At 40.0% G+C, this 17,812-nt stretch overlaps 1 long non-coding RNA gene across 1 annotated transcript in view; it reads left to right on the plus strand.

Annotated features, from left to right (window-relative positions):
* The first annotated feature begins 2,572 nt into the window (after positions 1 to 2,572).
* LOC306658330 overlaps positions 2,573 to 17,812 on the plus strand; it is a 30,921-nt gene continuing 15,681 nt past the window's right edge. Inside the window, exon 1 of the long non-coding RNA XR_013763028.1 lies at positions 2,573 to 2,631. This is a non-coding gene — a long non-coding RNA (uncharacterized lncRNA). The remainder of the gene's footprint in view (positions 2,632 to 17,812) is intronic.

The following is a 17,812-nucleotide window of genomic DNA, read 5'->3' on the forward strand; positions in this document are numbered from 1 at the left end:
GGAGGGGATCGGCATCTCCAAGCCTCTGTGTGGCCCACGAGGAAACGTCTGCCGTAGATGTGGAATGACACAGGAGCAGGTGTTTGCCATGGGAAGGGAGAAAAGAAGCCTCTGAGTCCTGGACAGAGCAAGCACCCCAGGCTCCTCGCACATGCCCCTGCCCTTCCTGCCTGCAGCCATTGCAACCTCCCACGGCCAGCACCTGCGTTTCTTCCTGTAAGAACTTCTTCCTGCAGTCAGTCTCCTGGGCAGCCTGGAGCTCTGAGGATGTGTTGGTCCGCTTCCTGATGCTGTGACGAGGAGTCTGAGCTTAACCTTAAGGAGGAAAGGTTCCTCTTGGCTCATGGTTCAGGGATTCCACTCCATGGTCTCTGGGTTCTGTGCTTTGGATGGCACAGTGCATTGCGGCGGGAGCATGTGCTCTCTCCTCGTGGTAGCCAGGAAGAGAGAGAGAGAGGAGACCAGGGTCCCCCAATATCCTCTTCAATGGCATGCCCCCACAATGACCTAACCTCCTTCCACTTGGCTCCACCTCTTAAAGGCTCCACCGCCTCCTAATAGCACCATAGGCTGGTGACCAAGCCTTCAGCACATGGGCCTTGGGGAACACTCCAGATCCAACCTATAGCAGAGGATTAACATCCCCAGGGTCAGCCCTCCACTGATGACAGGTGGGAGGAGGGTATAGGTAGCCCAGCAACCTCACCTCACAGGTGATCAGACCTGAAGGGCCTGTGCTGTCCCCTCAGAGCTTGCCCAGAAGAATGAAGCCCCAGACGTACAATGGTGGCTGGCTGTTTGACAGAACACCTGTTAGTGGGTGGCTGTCTTTCTCTGCTTTATGTTCTTATCCCCTCCAGGTGTTTCCTTGAGATACCCTCTATGTTATGATCCCTTCTTCAGAGGGAAGCCAAGCTAAGACCTGGGAGAAAGCTCTGAGCAAAGAACGTGTAGATGCATCTGCAGAAGCTTCTTGTTAAACCCCTCTGAAAGACCAACCAGGCAGGGCAGGTGGGATAGTGAGACCTTGACACATCCTACGTGGTTCCAGCTGTGAAGTTGGTGTCTCCTTTCCAGAGTGTACCCTGGGTAGATTCCAAGGCCCTCGGAGAAGCTGCACTTGAAAAAGCTAGGGCTGGGTGTACTGATGGGGACAGAGCGAGACCCCACAGAGAGAGTGGGACCAGCTCATTCCACCACCTTGTGGCTAGTCTCCTGATCTCCAGAGCACTCCAGCAGGCCACGCTAACCTTCCTAAACCTGAGCAGGGAGGAAACATCTAAGAGCATTCTGAACGGGGTTATGGCAGAAACAGAGGAATCCAAGAGCCAGAAGCTACAGGAGATAGCTGTCCTTCCTCCTCTGTCTTTTCTCTCCGGGTGCTGCTTACCCTCAGAGCCAGGAGTCCGGGAACAAGGTGTGTGAGGATCATTGGAGCAGAGGCCAGCAAGGGCCCACTCAGTCCTCCTCACCTGCCATCTCTGCCTTCCTGAAGGCCAGGTGCCCTCCAGAGAGAAAGGAAGCCAAAGAGAAGGAGGATCTCATCCTGATCTGACTGAGCAGTTACCTCCAGAAAAGGTGGCTCTCAAGCTGGCAGGGAAGTGACTGAGCTGTTGACAAAATTAAGTTTGTCCTTTCACTATTATTTAAGAGAAATGGAGGGTTTATAAATCTGAAGATAAAACATTGCACTTGTCACTAGGGAAGGTATTTTGTTTCCCGTTATTTGAACTGTGACCCTTTCATCTTAGCTCCAGGGAACAGCAGGTTTATCAGATAATGTGGAATTAAAACAAATATATTAAACCCAAACACTATATTTCTCCATCTACACACACACACACACACACACACACACACACACACACCCACACACACACACCTCCAACACTCTCCTGAGTTGCTCTGCTCTTAAGGAAGTGAGAAATGTGGGAGCCATCCCAGAAAAGAGACTGGAGGCTCCACGTCAGGATATGGGTAAAGCTGGGGGAAGGGTCTGCAGGAAGAAGAAAGAGCGGAAAGGAAGGAATTTGGGAGACCTGTCCTGGCTCCCTCCTTTGGACCAATGAACCCAGAGAAGTGAGGTGGAGCCTCAAAACTTATTATGTGATATGAAGGAATTATTGTTGATTTTTTTCATTATAATAACAACATTGTGACTACAGAAAAACGTGAATATGCCCTTCTGTGTCTGCATACTGAAATATCACAGGGAAGGGGATGTGATATTTTGAATTTGCTTCCAAATATTCCAGCCAAAAGAAATAGATAAATACATTTTACAAACCTGGGGATAAAAGAAATCAGATTGTCACAGTGTATGAAAATGGTTGAAATTGGGAGGTAGGTATGTAGGTGCTTATTGTGATAGTTAAAGATGCTCCTGTCAATCACCAATCTTAGAGACAGACCCCAAATTGACATCATTTTCGTAAAAATAGTATTAATAATGCTTGTTTGTTTGTAAGACCTCACTAAGCACTTCAGTTTGGAAGGATTAGAGACAATGATCTTGGATCCAGCTTTACTTTTTCACTTTGCTCTTTTCTTTTTCTCTGCCTCCTTTAAGAAGTGCGGGCGTCCCCATGGAAACAGGGAGGAAGATGGAGGCGTGCAGAGCTCCTGCCCAGGGTAAGTTCTAGGAGTCCTCCTTCCTCTGTCTTTTCTCTCTGGGTGCTGCTCAGCCTCAGAGCCTGGAGTCTGGCCCTGACAGTTCTACAGATCCGTTGATCTAAATCCTGGAATGAGGGGATCAAGGGAGGTGAAAAGGAAATGCAGAGGCGTGCCAATGCTACAAGGGCAGAATGGAAAAGAGAGGAGCTTCCTCTGCAGTAGAGTTAAATACCTGTGTCTCTTCTTCACATGGTCTGTGAAGCTTTTTGCTACCCAGACATTATTTTTATTTGTTGAATGTTGAAAATATTCCTTAATGTTTTCATGTGAAATTTCCTTTTTCTTCAAACCAGCACTCCAGGTCTTTCTGAAGTTTAAAGAGATGCAGGTCTGGGGGACTTGGCCGTTCTCACCTGGGAAAATCTATGGGCTCAGATTGTCACCACCATCTCTGAGAGCCTTTCAAGAGCTCGGACTTTATATGCCAACCAACTTCAGGTTCAATTCTAAAACAGCTTCTTGCCCTCATGTCACTGTGGCCTTCTTGCAGAGGTAAGATCAGTTGGCCAGACATGCCATGTACTTTTCTTCAAAAAAAAAAAGCTTTCTGCAGCCTGGGATTCCTTGAATCAAATCCGTATTGTCAGAAACTTTCCCCCGCTCTTATAAGTTTGCCTTCTTATTAGATGCTATAAAATATGTAATTAGGTAGAAAAGTTATGTGAAAGTTATAAAAGTGCTTTCTCTTTGAGCTATGGATCTTCTCTGAGAGATGAAAGTAAGGCACAGACTTTTAGTGAAAAGAAAAGCAGTTTCACGGATGCCACAAATAAGAGTAAACAAGGCTGTAATTAAATTGCCTTCCTTATCATTATTTGTTCTGATGCTTCTAGCACAGCCAAGAATCTCAAAGCTAAAGGCTGCCAGAGTGCTGAGAAATATTAAAGTTCTCAAGTTCCAGCCTCACACCAGGGATTGTCTTGACCTCTAGGGACAAAGAAAGCCAAAGACGGTGCAAGTCTATACATGCATTATTTAACCCCAGCTTGGACTGAAAGAAGAGGCATCATGGGTTCTCATGGGCTGTGGGAGTTGAGACCCAGCTTCTGAGACTCTTCTTCTCTCTGACATTTGTGCAAAGATCTAAGTGGCAAAGTGCTTCACAGACCGGATGCCCGTGTAAGTTTCTCCTCTGTGTGATCATCACCTGCAAAATTTAAAGGAAAAGAAAATTTCGCATGAAAACATTTCAGGATATTATCAACTTCTCACTCTTGAGTTCTGTGATTTTGTTCATGTATGCATCTACTTATAATCTCAAGTATTCTGGCTTCAACATTTGATCAGAACAAAAGTAAACAAAAGAAAGAAGTACTAAGAAAATCCAGATGTAAGTGACCTGGACTCATCTTTGAGAAGCTTCAGTTTTTGAGTATGTGTGTTTATGGTAAAAAGCATATACCACAAAATTTACCATTGTAGCCATTTTTAAGCAATGGTAAACCTTTTAAGCTAAGTTTATTCATATTGTTATGCAACGGATCTTCAGAACTTTTTCATCTTGCAACTCTGAAACTGTACCCACTAAACAGAAATTCCCTCCCTGACCTATCTCCAGCTCCTGACCATTCCATCTTCTGTTTCTAACACCACCTTAAATATCTCATATATATGGAATCATGCAAGATTACTTTTTCTGGTATTGGAGAATGAACCCAGGGTCACTCTATCATTGAGCTATAGCCTCAGCCCTTTTTAATTTCATTTTGAGACAGGGTTTTATTGTTGCCCAGGCTGACTTTGAACTTGGGACCCTTTTACCTCAGCCTCCCCAGTTGCTGGGATAGCAGGTGTGTGCCGCTATCATAGAGTTTTTGGTCTGTCTGTGGCTGGTTTAGTTCACTTAGTATAATGTCCTCGAGGTTCATCTATGTTGTAATATGTGTCAAAATTTCCTTCCAATTAAAGTCTGAGTAATATTTTATTGAATGTGTAATGCCATATTTTGTTTATCCACTCATCTATTGATGGACATTTTGGATTGCTTCAATCTCTTAGCTATGATGAATAATATTATCTGCATATGAGAGTGCACATATCTCTTCAAAATACTGATTTCAGTTCCTTTGCCTTTATACCCAGGAGTGGGGTTGTTAGAGCATGTGATACTTCTATTCGTAATTTTTTGAGGAAACTCCACACTGTTTTCCATAGCAAATGCACCATGTTAGAATCCCAATAGTATATAAGGGTTCTAATTTCTCCAAATCCTTGGTAACACTTGTTTTTTTTTTTTTTTTTTCTGTATCTTTAAAAATAGTACTCTAATTCTAGTGGATATGAAGTGACATCTCACTGTGGATCTGATTTTTGTTTATCTGATTATTTGTGACATTGTATACCTTTTCATATTCTTATTGACTATTAGTGTATTTTATTTGGAGAAATATCTATTCAAGAACTTTGCCCATATTTAAATTGGGTTATTTGATTTGTTGTTGTTGAATTATAGTAGTTCTTGATATATTCTGGATCTTATTTTTTTATTTTATTTTTTTGTACTGGGGATTGAACTCAGGGGCACTTAACCACTAAGCCACATCCCCAGTCTTTTTTGTATTTTATTTAGAAACAGAGTCTCACTGAGCTGCTTAGGGCCTCACTAAGTTACTAAGGCTGGCTTTGAACTTGCAATCCTCCTGCCTCAGCTTCCCAAGTCACTGGGATTATAGGCATGTGCCATCACACCCAGCATATTCTGAATCTTAACTCCTTATCAGATATGTGATTTGGAAATGCTTTCTCCCTTGCATTTCACTATGTTGAATATGACTTTTGACTCACAAAAGTTTCTCAATTTGATGTAGTCCCATTTATCTATTTTACTTTTGTTATGAGTCTTTTGCAATTGTATCCAAGAAATTGTTGCCACGATTAATGTCATGAAGTTTTCCCCCTATATTTTCTTCTAGGAGTTTGATAGACTTGTTTTTGAATCCATTTGGATTTCATTTCTCTATGTGGTATAAAATTATAGTCCAACTTCATTCTTTTGAACTTTTATCAAGCTTTTTCAATAGTACTTGAAGAGACTGTCACCAAATGATCATGGCATCCATGTCAAAGATCATTTGATTGCCCACATGAGAGATGTTTCTGGGCTCTGTATTCTGTTCCATAGGTCTGTTGTCTGTCTTTATGACAGTACCACATTGTGTTTTGGTGTGTATGTCGGGTATGGGGGTGGTGCTGGGGATTGAACCCAGGGCCTCCAACATGCTAAGTAAGAGCTCTTCCCCTGAACTACTTCCCAGTACCACATCATTTGGATTACTGCAGCTCTGTAATATGTTTTGGAATCAGGGAGTATGAGTGTTCTAGTTTTTCTTGTTTTCAAAATAGTTTTGGCTATTTGGGGTCCCTTGAGATTCCATATGAATTTTAGGATGAATTTTTCTATTTTTGCAAAAAATACCATTGGGATTTTGAGAAAGAGGATGCTGACAGCCTGTTCTTTAGTAAATGCAATGGAGACTCTAATAATAAAGTAGCAAAATCTACTGAGGCAGCAGACAAATGCTTGATTGTTAAGAACATATATAATTTTTCTCAGCCTCTTTGTGAAGTAACACTATCATAGCAGAAAATTATGCAAGTAAACACTTATCTTATTTTTTTCCTCATATCTATAGACAGTATAAATGGACCCCACTGGGAAAAAGTGAGAGAACAATTGATTCCTTGAATCAGAGCAGCCTTAATAATAATGATGATGGCTATTATCCCAGTATCAGACAATTTGTTTAGTTTTTATTTTATAAAGCATTTACATTCCGTTGTCTCATTCTATTTTGGTCTGGAATGGTTTCCCAATGTTATAGTCCCTGAAATATTAATTCCTCAAAAAGGGGGTTTGTGATTAAATATTTTGGGAAACATTCCAAACCACATTCTATAGTCTGCACTTAAAGATTGATTATTAAGTGTTCTGAGAAGTACTGTTGCAGAGATGTAAAGTTCTATTTTGTGTAACATAGAATACACCAAACTTTAATGGCCACACATTTTTTTAGTAAGTCTATTTATGAATCTGTAGGATGACTAAAGGAACTTGAAGGAAAGAATTTTACTTTATTTATTTATTTATTGTGCTGGGGATCAAACCCAGAGCCTCATGCATGCTAGGCAAAGGGTCTCTCACTGAGCCACATCCCCAGCCTCAATCAAGAGTTTTAAATGAACATCTTTTAGATACCAGACTGTAAGGACTGAAATTGTTCAAAGGGGTGCAGGAAAGAAGGTGGAATTGATTTCTGCCTTTACTCTGTTATAAAGGGCTAAAACTGGGAGCATGCATGGAAACCTGGGTGTGTTTGCAATAAAGAAATGGGGCCATCTCTCCATGTGCTATTTGCATCATCTCCGTGGTGCCCTACGCCATCCCTACTTGAAGCAGTACCCTTGCTGGAAAAGAGCAAACCCATTCCAAGGGTACACTTAGCCAAGCCTGGCTCTCCTGCATGGTATGTTTCACTGACTCTTCACATGATGATGATTTTGTAATATTTCCTATAAATGGGAAATAGCCCTTCATCTACCATGGTTAAGCACAACTAATTGGTGTATGTGTATATGTGTATATATTTTTAAATTATTTTCCTCCCTGACCATTGTATATTCTCCCTCCTAATTGTATTTTAAAGACTGTCTTCTTCCAAAACATCATAAGAGTTCAAAAACCTTTAAACAATGTATTATTTATTTTTCTGGCCACACAGATTTCTTCAGAGTCATTACAATCCATCAACTGTGCATTTGCTGACTTAATCATAAGCAGATTTGGTTTTCAGGAGGCTGAGGCTGCTGAAAAGGACAAAGCCATTAGGGTCTTTCACATCCATTATCAGAGTGCAGGGGCGAGGTACTTATTTCCAACAGGGCAAAGCTCTGGGCCTAAAGCCGCTACAGTTTTGGAGACATATTTTTAAGAAAAATCATTCAAATTACTAGGTAAGAAGAAATGCTAAATACTTATTTAGAAGTATAGACTAAATCACCACCACCACAAAACATATGAAGTTGACAAGTTTTAAAAAGATCTCAAAATTCAGAAAAAAATATCTTATTTTTAATTAGCTATTTGATGTACCCCTTAATAAAATTATTTGCATACTATTTGATTGCCTAGTCATACAACAATGATTTTATTTTATTTTTATTTATTTATTTATTTTTTTGCTACTAGGGATTGAAACCAGGGCTGCCTAACCAATGAGCCACATCCCCAGCCCCTGTTTTTTATATTTATTTAGAGACAGGGTCTTGCTGAGCTGCTTAGAGCTTTGCTAAGCTGCTGAGGCTGGCTTTGAATGCATAATCCTCCTGCCTCTTCCTCCCAAGCCACTCAGATTATGATGTGAGCCACCATACCTGGTGATTTTATCATTTTTTTACATAGAGAGACTGAAAGGAAAAAATCAATCTTAGTATGGTGGATCAAATGATACTTCTTTCTGTTTTGTCTTCTTTGTGGTACTGGGATCAAACCTTGGATTTCATGCACGCTAGGAGAGTGCTCTACCACAGAATCAAATGTTGTTTCTTATTTTTTGGTGTGGAAAAGGTCCTCTTGGTTCAGGACTTATTTTTGGTATCGGCACATAAACTTTTAGCACTCTTACAACTTTTAAGAAAATGTCTCTCTAGGGTCCTTCATATATGATCTGGAAGATTTCAAGGTCTGTTGCAGAGAGTAGTACTAAATGCTCTGAAGTGATGAAATCCCCCACCAGCTCACCTTTGTCACCCCTAATGTCGTGGCACATGATGAGGGTCATGTTGAACCCGGTGCTTTCCTTTCACAGGGTTGAGTTTGCAGCTATTGCAGTGGTAAGATTATTACTGGAAATTGTCTTGGCAGCAAGAAAACCACCAAAACTGAACCATGAAGAAGAGGCTGAACCACCTAAATATCCACTAAACCAAAACTATGTGTCACCATTAATTTCCTTAGTAATGGTCCCAAAATGCCCGTGACTATTCCCATGCCACCCAACACAATGAGAAATCAGGCCAGGTGGAAGTTGAAGCGGAGAGAGACAGTGGACTCATGCATTTCTAGTTAAACTCTCCTATTCCTATAAACCTCGCAAGGACATGCAGCCACGGGAACACTGACAAGTTCAACCAGGGACCTTGAAACAAGTTCCGTTAGTGTCATGGTAAATCCGCTTCTAATTTAAGTTCAGATTTTCTTCCCCAAGACTTGCTCCTGTTTCTCTTGGAAGGATTTACATTTGCTTCTTGAACTTAATGACCAGATTCGTAGAAGATGTGATGCAAATACACAGGGCACAAATCCATGCCTGCATCCCCACTGACCAAATTGTTATTAAATCTAATAAAACAATTACTTGAAATTATGTGAATCAGGGCTCTTAAATCTGGTGGTGGGTTCAGACATCTATGTGACTTTAAAAAGTATGCATTCCTTGGCTATAAACCTAGGAATTTTGATTCTATAGGCGCAGGGTAGCCCTGGAATTTTTCATGTTAAAATTTCTCTGTTGATTCTGAGGTGCCACCAAGTTTGAGAATCACAGATATAAGTAAATATTTGGACAAATGCGGATGTCCACCTCAGCTCTGCAGGTTAGAACAAGGGTGAACCCAAGAGAAAGATTTTGACTTGGTGTAAGGAGAAGTAAGTTCACCATCAAACTGACTAGACCAGAAACTAGTAAGAACTTTGTGAGATGGAGGAGATGGAGTTGTATCATCCCAACTTTGTTAAGCACAAATAGAAAAAAAAAAAATTCAGGTTAGTTTAGGCATAGAAAATAGTTTATTGGCTCCTGTGACTAAAATATCCATTTCAGGCATGGAAGAATCAGGATTAGAACACCCTTACACTGAGCATTTCCCAAGGAAAGAAAGCACCCTTTCAATAATTTCTGAAAGAAGTGGGCGGGCTGGTCAAATGTCCCTTTCTGACCCAACCACACATCCACATTGGGCACCTGGCACACAGGAGTGGGGTCAGCCTTATGGAAAAATGTGACTCAAGGAAGGGAAGGTAGTTCCCCTAAAGGAAACTGGGATTATAGGCAGAAACCACTGATGAACAGCTGCCTGGATTGAGCGATCTCTGGGGCCTCTTCCAAGAGTGGACTTGCTTTGTCTTTGCTGAGTTCTCTGACTTGCCCAGCTTCTGGAATCCTGCATGCCAGAGGCCTCGCTTTTGTTCATGGGGCCAGGGGAGGGGTGCTATGGAACTCGTCTGGTGATCTGCAGCTTTCTACTTACTGTGTGGGTGAGGCTTCTACCAGCAGTGTCTGCAGATCATGCCTAACCAATCTACCGGCCCAAAGTCAGGTAGCCAATCAGATGAGGCTGGGTAGAGAGTTGGCATCAAGAGCCAAAGCCAGGGAGGCAGAACCAATAGGACGTGACAAGAGAATATTCCCAAGCGCGTGGTGGGATGCAGATGCCAGAATTTTTGAGCAGAAGCAGGAATGGTAGAAACTATCCACAGAGCCATTTCTCCTGAATGCCGTGGTGCACAGCCAGCCAACTGCATGCTCAGTTGACCAACATGTTCTTCATAATGAAATATGCTTCACGTTTTGTTCTTTTTTTCACTTAAATATCACAGATTAGTGGTGTAGTGATGTAGTAGCACCCCAACTCCCATTCAAGGGTGGCTCTCTGCTCGGGTGTGGGGAGGGCAGTCAGCATTCCCCAGGTGACGGCTCCTGCCCTGGGCTGCTGTCATGCCCTTTGTGGGGTGGCCTGCATCTAGAGGCGGAGTATAAAGGTTTGGCCATTTCAGTCCAATGTGGGACAATTCTAACAAATCATATTTAATCCAGGACTCCCTTCCTGTCCAGGGGCTCCAGGGAATGTATTGGAATTGATCTTTTCCTTCTGCCAAGTTTGACTTCTTCGTGCATCCTCTCATAGGTAAACTAATAAACTTTGTTTCAGCACATGCTTCCGAAAAGTCAGCCTGTGATAAGTATCATTAGCTTGTGGTATAATTGCCCTATTAAAAGTAAAAGGAAAGGAAGCATTAAGCATGCAAACTATTTTTTAATTAGTGAAAAAGACATAATAAGCCTTTCTCAATTCTTTTTCTTTTCTTTTCTTTTTTTTTTTTTGGTTGTAGGAATTGAACCCAGGGGTGCTCTACCAGATCCCCAGCCCCTTTTATTTTTTATTTTGGACAGGGTCTCACAAAGCTGCTTAGAGCTTCACTAGGTTGCTGAGACTGGTCTCAAACTTGCAATCCTCTTGCCTCAGCCTCCCAAGTCACTGGGATTGCAGGTGTGAGCCACTGTGCCTGGCTTTTTCCTTAAAAAAATAAAGTGCATGAAATTGAAAATTTTAAATCATTTATTTGCATAATGATCAAATATAACAGAGGAATTTAATCTAAGCAGGGATGCAGTTTCTATATTAATTTTCATACAGTTCAGAATTATCCCTTCATTTCTTTTTAGTCACTTCTCGTAAGAATCAAAGTAGAGATTTTTCTTTGATTTCACCAAATTTAGAGAGTCTTGTAAATAAAAAAGTTGTGCTGAGAAGAAGATCTAATTTAAATATTTGAGTAGTAAGGAGTAGTAAGGAATCATTGTTTTCACCATTTTTTAACTCAACATTGAAAAAATTAAAATAACTTGAACTTGGTCCAAACTTCTAAAAACACAGTATTATTTTCAGCAATAAAAGCACATCAGTATTTCTAAATGTATCTGTACAGTCAGTTTAAACTCCTATCTCCTTTGATTGCAGTTGTAGAAAATGGTCAATCATCAGAGGTCTTTGTTAATTTATTTTCTATGAATGGGATACAATGTCCTTAGACTTTTAAAAAAATTTGATACGGTTTTATTCCAATAATAAGGGACATAGTTGAAAGAACTCAAATAGTTCAGAAAAAAGAAACCATGAGAAAGAACCAGCCCCCACATCCTCACTCCTTATATGCAGTAATTTGTTAATCATTTACATTTTAATTTACATTGGTGATTACCTAATGTATCTCTAAATTGTATACTTACATCACTACTTCTTGATTCACTGAGTTTGGGTATTAAATATAGACTTTTTGCCATAATGGGTGAAGATTCAGCTCTCACATCTTTCTAGTCTTTATTTTTGAATTTTTATTTTTGGTTTCTTTATAATTGTAAATAGTAGACAGAAAACTCTCTTATTCCATTGGTGTGCATGTGTGTGCATGTGTGTGTGTGTGTGTGTGTGTGTGTGTGTGTGTGTACGTGTGTGGTGCATGTGTACTGGGGACAGAATCCAGGGGTGCTCTACCACTGAGCTACATCCCCAGTCCTTTTTAGTCTTTATTTTGAGACAGGCTTTCACTAAGTTATCTAGACTGACCTAGAACTGAAGATCCTCTGGGCTCAGCCTCCCAGGAGCTAGGATTACAGTGTGTCCATGCCTGGCTCCTTCGAGTCTCTCCTGGTTGCTCACCTTCTACAGTGAAGACATTAGCGCCCTACCCTCTCTTCAGCTCTTCCCTCCCTGAGTTCCTTGCCTCTGTTAGCTATTCTTCAATCATTCCACTGTCAATGTTGATAAATTTACATTATTTTTTAACCATAATTAAGCCTCCTGAGCTTTGTCTGTAGGTTGATTCCATGAATTAATATCTAAAAAATGGTCTTTATCTTTTATAAAGAAATTTTGTTTCCATGCCTTTGTTTTATTGAGGTGCCTGGGGATAACTGCAGAGCCATGCAGGGTGCTATGAATATCCACCCTTCTCTGGGGTTTCACTGCAATGAACATCGTACCTCTCAAAGGGAAATGACCTAGGCATCAAGGCCAAATCTCTTCTGTTTTTTCATATTCTATCAAATACTTAAAACCACATGCAATTTAGTTGTTGTTGAGCATTTGAATTATGATTTTTGATTGATTTCTTGTTTTTCCAACTTCCTGATTGCCTTCCCTATTGTTATTGTTGCTGTTGAATGAACAATAATACGCTTTCTGCACTATATTCTGAGTATCTTATTCATTCTGCTGATCCACTTTTGTCCATTCTCTTCCCCGTCCCCTGTTCTTCCTGAGTGTCTTCCTGGATTCCTCCAATTTCACAGTCTGATTTGGTCTGATTTTTTCAGAACAGTGGCTCAGCTGTCATCTTGATGTTTGTTCTCATTCGCTTCCTATATTGCATGTCACCCTTCTCTTGGTGTTCTTCTTTGAGTAAATACTTGGGAAATAAATGATGTAAAGCAAACTGTGAGTTCTTGAACATAAAGCAAAGTGACCCTTGCTGCCCAGGAGAGCTTTTGCATTGGCACTCTTGGCTCAAAGGTGAGATTTGTTGAATACTCTCATCTGCAAAAGTCTTTTCTGAGCAGCTTAACTTTTATTCCCCTTTTATTCCCATACTACGATTTTAATGGGATTTGGGGGGCGGAGTAAGTCAAACATCTGTTTTCTGTATATGGATGCCATCTTGAATAAAAAGAAGTAAAGATTTTCCTCCCTGTCCTTGGCTTAAAAATGTACTCAGACTCATTAGAGAAAATCTAGGAAGTTTATGACACATTTCTCCCAGAGGAATATACAAGGACAAAGTTCTGCTTGGTCTTTTAAATGCAGGATAAGGCAGATATTGAACCAGACTGGGTCTGGGTGCCCTAAGAGAAAAGAATGGTTCTTATTTATTGCCTAGTACTTTAGAGATCTTGCATCCTTCAATATCCATTTTACAGATGGAGAACCTGAGGCTCAGTTCATCTAGTAATTAGTAATTCAGTTTCAAACACAGAATCATCTGATTCCCACACCACACATGTTACCTAGAGGCAGCAAACCTACTATGATGGATGATGGACAAAAGATGCCAACAGCTGCAAGATCTGAGATAAGATAAAGATCTCAGTCTCCAGTTAAACGGATCATAGCCATCTTCAACATGCACAACATAGTTACTCAGAAACTTATTTGTTAGCAGAATGGACTTTTGACAGTTCTCGCTCCCTAAGGCTGAACATTCCCAGGGAGCTGGTTTAATTGACCACAGGTGTCATGTGGCAGACAGCCTGATGTCTTCTATTTTAGTTCTGCTATTGAGATGTTCTGCTGAACTCTGTCCTCAGCAAACACACTTATAATCATATTGGCATTTCAGTTTCAGAGAAAAGAAATCATTAATTAAAATGTACAGCACTGAATGATCACGGTATACATGTAGGATTCTACGATAGGAACAGCAGTAAATGGACAATCCATTAATCAATTATGGCTACAAATCCAAACCATACTGACAAATGATATTAGTTATGAGACTTTTTTTTTTTAAAAAGATGCCACTTCTTCACTTACATTGATCTCATGTTTCCTCAGTTTGAAGTTTGAAACATTTAACATTTAACACTTTCTGTGCATTAGTTAACATCGAAAATATATTACTGTTCTTAAAACCTACTTCATGACAATGACTATTACATATGCAAATGAAAAAATGAGAACTGTGGGTTTCCAGATGGAAGCTATGCAGAACAGATGCCGTTCTCCAGATGTGTACTCTGGAGGAAGAGACAGATATTCATCCAAATAAGGGCTAATGACGCAGCCCTTGCTGATTATAGCTGACTTCTAATTTACAAAATGACTGACATAATGCCAGGAATCAAAGCAGGTTTAGGCAGAAGCAATAAACTTCTGCTTCAAGTAGTGTAATTTTCAAGGGAGCGAGAAACAGGGGATGTATCTTTTCTTGTTCCTTTAATTAGTGACTCAATTAATTGACAGAAATGAAATTGTGGTCACTAGAAAACTCCATATAGGCACACTGGTAAGGAAATGCAGGGACCTGACCAAACTCAAAGCCCCAGTCTGACAATTCTTCAGGTTGCCAGAAACAATGCCGGGCAAATGTTATTAGCTAATAAGCTAATAGTCCTTTCCTTAATACATCTCCCCCATTATTAATTCCATAAATTTTCAGGACACTCAGTTTTTGTACTTCATAGGTTACAAATTGGTATTTGCTTGTGATAGTCAAAGAAAGGAAGAAATGTTCCTGGCAAACTAGGATATTTTTGTTGTGGTTAGTTATGAAGGAAAGGCTTGAAAGAGGAATTCAGCTGAATCCTAACAATCTTCACCCTAATTTTGTTTTAAAGAAAAGCCAGGCATAAATTGGTCAAAATTTCTGCCCTACACTCAAATATTAATACCTCTACAAATTCAAGATATACTTGAAATTTGAGTAGGGTCAGTAAAAGAGCCTGCAGGCCTGGGAAAGCTCTTAGTTGCACCAAGGTCAGATGCTATTGTCCACTGAAATAATTTTCATCAGAGAAAAGCTTTGCAATGTAAGAAACTACGATGATACGAGATGCTATTCCTGAACTATATCCCTTATAGTTAAAATCCCAGCAATTAAAGAGGACAAAAAAATTTTACTGCAATTTAGTAGAAGCTGTCAATCACCTCCCTATGGAAATCAGAGCTCCCTTCCCTCAAAACACATAACATGGAATCATAAATGATGTAATGCGATTTCAGACCATACCCAGGGAAATGGAGAATTGAGGCCATTATGTAGATAATGAAGAAATATCTTTCATTATTGGAGAGTTAAAAGACTACAAAGATAATCATCAGACAGAAATGGGTAAAAGGGCTATATGGAGAAGATGTATAAGAGGACAGCTACCATGATGTCATATCATAAGGCCTCGGGAGTCACGTTTTATAAAATACAAATGAACTATCAGCAAAACAGTATTTTATTTGTGATAATTAGCAGGGTAATAGACTCAAGAATATAAAAATAAATAATAATCGCCAACAGTCCTATGGAAAGTAACACACATTAAGATTATAAATTGAATTTTATTTTTCAAATTATGTGAATTTATGTAAAATTTACAGTAGTGGATAAAATATTTGCAATGATATGGTAGTTGTGATTGAAATACAGAAATGCTGTTTTTAAGCTTTGCAAGTCAGGAACAATTCCACAAGTTGCTTTCCATGTGAGTAAGGTAGACCTTAACTTCTCTGCTCTGTTAACACCAGAACTGCTAATTGCATTGACTGATGGAAACACCTCCTTGCAAAACACAGAGTTCTGAATCAGTTGTAAGTTATCTAAACATCGGAAGTGCTTAAAAGAAACTTTAAAGATGGCAAACATGATTTCTTCACTTTGTCAACTCTGCGATATTTTCAAGTTGATTGCTAAACAGTCACAATCAGATAAGATTGCTAAAACTTCAACAAAATGTGTTAAATAGAACTATCTCTTGTGGAACTTTAAAGCCATTTCACCGAGCAGTGCAAAGCAGGGAACATAGTCCCATGCCTACGCAGATGAGCCGTGGAGTCCTATGAGTCCTTTCTTTGCCTAGGACATTGTGAAAATTATTTCTATTTTTGCACATTACTACCCATGGACATTGTTTGGCAAATATGTGAGTTTAATAGTTTTATTTCACTTTAAATAAAAATTCTTACAGAAGAATAATGCTGGATTGATTGATCGATCAATTGATTGATTGATTGATGTTCATGTATACATTCAGCCATGTATTCAGCAATCACGTTCTCACTGTCTAGAATCTGAACTGAAAAACCCAGAGGGAAATTCTTGTCTGTGGAAAGCCCTTGAACTGAAAAGTCATTTAAATCAAGGCCAAGGTCTTGGCTAAATTGGACCAAGGGGGAAATGAAGATGCAGAAGCAGGTAGCAGAAGGCATGCGTGGGTGAACCCAAGAACCCACGAGGTGAGACACAGAGGCACGGGCAGAGACAGTTGGCCAGGCCCAGACTGATGAGGACAGATCTTGGCCTAGGTCACTTTTGATCCCAGCCTTGGAAGAGTTCCCTGATGCCCTAAATTGCTGCCCTACCTCTCCCATCCTACTTCCCTCTGGTTTTGAGGAGGTTTCTGTGCCTTACAACTCAGAGTTTGCCACAGAGTGGATGCTAAAAAAAATTGCTCCTTTTGGACCTGACAAATTTACCGGGTTTCCTGTTGACTCAAGGTGGAATCTCTTTCTTGGAGACTGGTGGCAGATACAATATTATATTAATATAATGTCTCTTCCAGTGAATTAGAAGGATTAAAAAAAAAAGGAAGGAGGAAGATAAGGAAACACTTCTGGCAGAGATACCTAAAAGGGACTCGGTCCTTGGTATAATTAGTTCACTTGTCTCCTTATTGCAGACATGGCTGCTTTGCACATGGACATGATGAAGAAGCACCAACATTCAACATTCAACAAGATCAGAAGGATCAAGTTGGGTGTGGTGCATACCTGTAACCCCAGCTACTGTAAGGAGGCCAACCCCCGGCAATGAAATCCTGTCAAAATGAAGGGCCTGGGGACGTAGCTCAGTGGTAGAGTACTTACTTAGCATGCCCAAGGCCCTGGATTCAATCCCCAGTACTGCAAAAAAAGGTTTTTTAATTGACTTGTTATTAATTATTTTTCTAAATAAAGTACCATTTGAGAGATCATTTCTACTTTTTTTTTCTTTTTTTTTTTTTATTGTAAACAAATGAGATACATGTTGTTTCTCTGTTTGTACCCTACTTTTAAGTTTGGGCAATGAAGAAATGTCAAGAATGTCAAGTGATAGTTCTATAAGATTTCATTAACACAATTTGGCATAAACTCTATGTTCATAGATTCTGTATTCACAGATTCAATCAACACCAGATGGAAATATTTTTTTAGATTGTGTCTATACTTCTTGTGAGTGTTCCCTAAACAATATTGCACATATTTACATAGAATTTATATTGTATTAGGCATTAAGCAATCCCTAGAGGTTTTAGTGTCCAGGAGGGTGTGTGCAGGTTGTTTGCAGGTACTGTGCCCCTTTATAGAAGGTACTTGGGCATTTGCAGATTTCGTACCTGCCTGTGGGGGTGAGGGACAGGAATCAATCCCTTTGGGGATATCAGGGGATGGCTGTATTCTTGTTTATACTCCTACTTCTTGTATTATGTTAGTTATGTGGTATTTATTTGCCCTCTCTAGCATGACCCATCAAGGTAGATAGTATATCCTGGATTAACACAATCATGCTTTGTTGCTGATTATGACTTTCGTTTTTTTGTCCCAGGGATTGAACCCAGGGGTGCTTAAGCACTGAGCCACATCCCAGCCTTTTAAAAAAAAATATTTTTAAATTTAGAGA

The sequence above is a fragment of the Sciurus vulgaris genome (assembly GCF_902686455.1).
Source record: "Sciurus vulgaris genome assembly, chromosome: 3".
Classification (NCBI taxonomy): domain Eukaryota; kingdom Metazoa; phylum Chordata; class Mammalia; order Rodentia; family Sciuridae; genus Sciurus; species Sciurus vulgaris.